Genomic DNA, 5,835 nt, shown 5'->3' on the forward strand with positions numbered 1-5,835 from the left:
TAGTGGTATGCATTAAAACGAATTTCTAAAATTGCTTTGCAGTTTTTATTTTTATTAAAAAAATAGTTTGTATAAAAAAATTAACTGAGTACTGTATATTGTTATTAAAGTCCAACTTTGATTTTATTATTTATATACAGCAGAAAGTAATTAATATTCCATATATTTGTCATATTACACAGTCAAGTCACATTATTATGACCACCTCCCACAATTGATGTTGGCAGCGCATAACCCATGAAGTACATCACGTGCCGTGTGCTGGCTTGGTGGGTATATAAGGTGTGCGATAGGCCGTCTGCACACATATCATTTGTTCCTGTCATGGGTAAAAGGATTTATATGTGTTGCAAAATAAGGTGATTATTGGCTTTCGGGCCAAGGGTGGCAGTAATTCTGAAATAGCGCAGTTTGTGAACTGTTCACATGCTGCAGTGGTGAAGGTGTATCGTGACTGGACATATGGCATCATTGCGAATAACCAATGTGGAAACTGCAGAGCACCATGTGCCATTGATGCAAAAGGTGAACATTGGTTACGAAGGTGCGTGAGGGCAGACCAAAACGCTACAGTGGAGCAGCTCACTGTCAAAATGAACCTGGCGGCCACCAGACACGTGTCTAAAACGACAGCTACATATGGGACTCCGAAGCAAGTGGATGATCACTGCACCTATGTTAACGAAGGTGCATCGGTGGAGGCTTCAATTTTCACACCTGTATCGGAATTGGACCTCCACTGATTGGTGAAGGGTTGCATTCTAAGATGAGTCACGTTTTCAGCTTCATCGAACAGATGGACGTTGACGTGGCAGGCGAGAAACATCGGAGAACAAACGCCCTGCAACTATTGCTGGAAGAACACAAGCTGGTGGTGGCAGCGTTATGGTCTGGGGAATGTTTTCATGGCATTCTCTGGGCCCACTCATCCATGTGGAAGGCACCCTCAAACAATTTGATTATGAATCCATTCTTGCAGAGCACGTACACCCATACATGCTGATTGTCTTCTCTGAGGTGGACGGGATCTTCCAGCAAGACAATGCAACATGTCACGCAGCTAGAAATGTCCGACAGTGGTTGTACGAGCACGACCAAGACTTCCAAGTTCTATCCTGGCCCCCTAATTCCCCGGACTTGAACCCTATTGAGCATCTGTGGGACCACCTCAATCATTGTGTTCGCTCTATGGATACTCCACCACGCACCCTCAAGCAGTTGTGGGATGCGCTGCAATCAGCATGGCTACAGATACCTGTGCCATCTTACCAGCATCTTATTGAGTCACTTCCAGCCCATCTAGCTGCTGCCCATGCTGCACACAGCTGTTACTCTGGCTATTAGCGGTGGTCATAATAATGTGACTCGATTGTGTATATAAAACAGCAAACAATTACCAATAATTATTTTTCTTCAACATACTCCATGGCAGGCCTAAAGGTGGATACTTCCCATCTAAGATATATAGGGATAGGTGAATAACAAACCCCCAGACATCTCTCTCAAAAATGTAACAAAATCTGATTAACATGGGTGGGAAGCCTGGGTGGCCATGGAGTATTTAAAAGAAAATTACCAGTAATTTTAATTCATTGTTTTCAATACTCCATGATAGCCCTTACAATGTGACGTACCCAAGCAACAATAGGGAGAGCCACAAAGAAAAACAAAGCCACATATGTTGTATAATCAAACATGTATTTAAGTGGCTGTGTGGAGATTTTCTAGCAAATGAAGAGTCAGTAGAGGATATCCAACTGACAATTACTATCGGAGGCAAAGAGAGAAGCCCATCCTACTGCCTTGCAAAGTTCTGTCACAGAGGCCTGAGCACTCCTTGAACAAGAATTTGACTCCGTTCAAGTAGAGTTGGCTCTTAGGTGTAAATTTACTAAAGTGTGAGTTTTTAGAAGTGGAGATGTTGCCCATAGCAACCAATCAGATTCAAGCTTTTATCTTCTAGAAAGTGCTAGTTAAATGTTAAGTAGAATCTGATTGGTTGCTATGGGCAACATCTCCACTTCTACCAACTCTCACTTTAGTAAATATACCCCTTAGTATCACGGCACTTTTTGTCCATCTTTCTTGTACACCTGAATGACTATTTATGTAATCCATCTGGAAATGGCTTGTTTGGATGGGGGAGGATCTTTGCGGGATCCAGCTGGAATCACAAATAGCTGTATTGTGTTCCAAAAACCTTCTGTCCTTGATGAATGTACAGTAATTGCTTTCACTGTATCCATCTTTTCTTTACCATCTGTAGGCTCTGGGTAAAAAAATGGTAAAACAATCCACTAATTAATATGAAAGTTGAATTGGTTCTTAGGGCTACTTTGTCCTTGAAGATTTAAATAACCAGTTTCCTTAAAGGCAAAACCCACAATGTTTTAAATGAGATTGTTGCTTTAAATTGTGCCAATAATCATTGTTACAAATCACACTTTATTAAATAAGCCGCTTAATATTGAGGGCTTGAGAAGGCTGTGGAAGGAATATTCTGCCTAATGTATTACCATCCTGGTCTGTAGCTACTTGCATGTCTGAATTGCTGACGTGATGTGTGATTTCCAGTTAGTCTTCATTACAGAAGATTTTAGTATCATAGAATCAAGGTCCTGATTCAGATGTGGATGGAATGCAGATATTTACGCAGATTGAGCGATTGTTTGCCTCTGCGCATGCCTGTAAACCGCACTCGCGATTGAAATGCAATTACACTCACGCAGAGGTTTCACTTGCAAAGTGAGTGACAGGTAGTGAGCATTTGGGGGAGGAAGCAGGGGGGGGGGGTTAAAAAAACACAGGCAAATCGGACCGTTTATACACTGCTTTTTGAGCGCCAAAAAATAGTCAGTGTTCTTGGTCTCGGCAGGAGTCCTCTATGTGTCTGGAGACCCGCTATGTCTGTGACAGCTACAATTACTCAGAAGGCTGATGGCCGCCTACTCTGTGCTCGATGTTTCCGGTTTTGTGCATGAGAGGCAGATGTAAGATGCTTTCAGTGGGCGTCTCTTAGCACTGGACCACAAGTGGCTCATTAGCCTATATTCGCAATTGCAAAGCTATGAGAGATTGCAGCTGCAATGGCATTCATAGCAGAAGTGCTGACTATGGCTACATCTAGTAACTCTGTATCAGCAAATGTATACATGCATTCTAGTCCCAGACTGACATATTTTCATTCCTTATGACTTAAATCCTTAACCACCCTAGGTGCCACAAAGACGTTGTCCTTGCCTCTTCACTTCCCAAGAGATCAATGTGCTGATGGATGTCGATGTAATTGTGTCAGTCATTCCCATAGTTTTATATGTTTTTCAGCAAAGTTGCCTTATTTTTTTTTCTCCAAATCCCTAAAAAATCCATTTCTGAATAAAAATATCTATCCCATACTTACAGACTTGCAAGAGCTCTTGCTCTTAACGCCAGATCTAACATTAATATCTTTGTTATTGACAAGGCTTCCTTCCTCCTAGCAGTAAGTCCTATACCAGGCCTGGCCAACCTGTGGCTCTCCAGCTGTTGTGAAACTACAAGTCCCACCATGCCTTGCTACAGTTTTGCTATTAGGGTATGCTAAAACTGTTGCAGGGCATGCTGGAACTTGTAGTTTCACAACAGCTGGAGAGCCACAGGTTGGCCAGGCCTGTTCTATACATTGTTCTGGAGAATGAATTAATTCTCTAGTCTGGGAATTACTATTATTACAAAGGGTTGGGTTCATAATTCCGACAGTGACATAGCGCCAGTCAGAACCCCGATGCCTGCAGTTAAGTACCCTAACCCATCTTTCCCGCAGCCTGACACCCCTCCCTTACCTACAAATAAGTTTTAACCGACCTTCCTAGTTTAGAGACAGGAAAAGACCTGAGGTAATAGGAGGGGCTGCAATATAATACCATCTGCGGCTGTGTATTTAATATACTTTTTTTCTACCTAACTTAGTATGGAGGTCAGCCATTTATAGTACTGCCAAGGAGGGGAAATAAAATGTATGCTAAAGATTTTGAATAGGATATCTTTAGATTACGAATTATGTGGTTATTGTGTTTCCATGTGCACAAACCCATTTATTATAATTCAATAGCTGGATCAAAAAATATTTTTGCCACTCCTGACAGCATTTGTCAGTAAGCCTGCTGCTAGCAATGTTCACTGGACACCATAATACATCTCTCTGTTCTGGTATTGCTATTATGTAAATATTGGTCAAAATAAGTAATATTTTATCCAATATATTGAAACGTTTATAGAACGTTTAATCCTAGAATGCTGTCTAGATAATGTGTTTCAAACTATACAAGAGAAAAAAAGGGCAAGTTTTATCCTTTTTGAGGTAAGACAATGAAAAAGGCAATTGTACTGACTCGCATTCTAAATTGATTAAATATAACTGGTTCATTATATTTGTTTTTGACAATAATAATGACAATGAGAACAGGAACACTGATAGGTCAAACACAGCATGCTGACATACTAATAATGCAATTTTAAGTGTGTCGGCTTTAGAACTTCAAGCGTAATGGTAAAGCATCATGTTTGAAGTTCTACATTTTACAGTGATAAAATGCTTTAATCGCATTATTGGCATGTTGGAATGCTGTATTTGACCTAACAGTGTCCTCGTTCTCATTGCCGACATTATTATTGTCGAAAATAACAACTACATCCCAATATAACAGATTCGACTACAACCTGTCCAACAGAAAAGGCAAGGGAATGGAATCTGTTCAGATTTCTGTGTTTAAAAAATATGTTAGTCATTATTCAAATGAAGGTGTATATTCAACCTGTCTAATTCCAGTGAATCTATACAATTGATCAGTTTTTAAATAAATCTTTGGAGGTCTCCTTAAAGGTAAATAGCTATTGTATTGCTTATTACATTCTTAATTACTCATTCATTACTTCGTTAATATCACTTTAAGACGCTTAAGTTTGTATTGCAGCCAGGTGTGAATAGGGAAGTGAAAGCAGCCTTATTGTTCAGTTTCTATCACAATAACGTATACATATACCCAAACAGTCAGTATAGTTCATGCATCTCTGTCTTTACATCACATCATGGGTGGCAGTGAGGCGAATCACATTGCCTTGCTTCGTTTTTTGGTCTTCCGGAGGGGAGATCGAAATGGAAAGTATGACATTTATCAATAGTACGAACTCCCAAATAAAGGCATTTTGATCAATGATGTCAAAAAATGTGATAAAATGCCAGGGGGTATAGATGATATATAACCAATGTAGCTAGCATAACGTTTTATTCAAGTATATTTTCTTTTCTATGACACATTCCCTGGCCATCTTACTTAAACATAGTCCGGTTTTTGCTATAGAAAATGACATGTCAGAAACCAATATATATATATATATTTTTTTTAAGCATAAATATTTTTATTCCAAAGCATAAAATACACTGAATTTCCTTATTAGTAGAATGGCCTGAGCAAAATTCCATTTATCCCATCTAATAGATAACTGACCACTGCTCACAAACAGCAGGGGCAAAGTATAGGATAAGAGGTCACTGAATGTTTGATTTGCATTTCCATATACACAACTTGTCAGCTACATTGAGGGGTCAGACAATGCAGACATTGTACTACTAAGGCATGACTTTGGAAAGTCAATATTAATCACTCTGGTGACACACTAATGCAGAGAACACACTGGCAGATATATTGGCCGATCAATTGATTGGCTAATATATCGTATGCCCGTCTACAAGTGTGTACCAGCGATATGTCTGTGAATGACGTAGTTCCCAGACATATCGCGTCGGCTGTGCTGAACAGCTGATGGCAGATATATCTGTCCATCGTGCTGTGTGTA

The sequence above is a fragment of the Taudactylus pleione genome, unplaced genomic scaffold (assembly GCF_031769625.1).
Source record: "Taudactylus pleione unplaced genomic scaffold, aTauple2 ptg000352l, whole genome shotgun sequence".
Taxonomy (NCBI): Eukaryota; Metazoa; Chordata; class Amphibia; order Anura; family Myobatrachidae; genus Taudactylus; species Taudactylus pleione.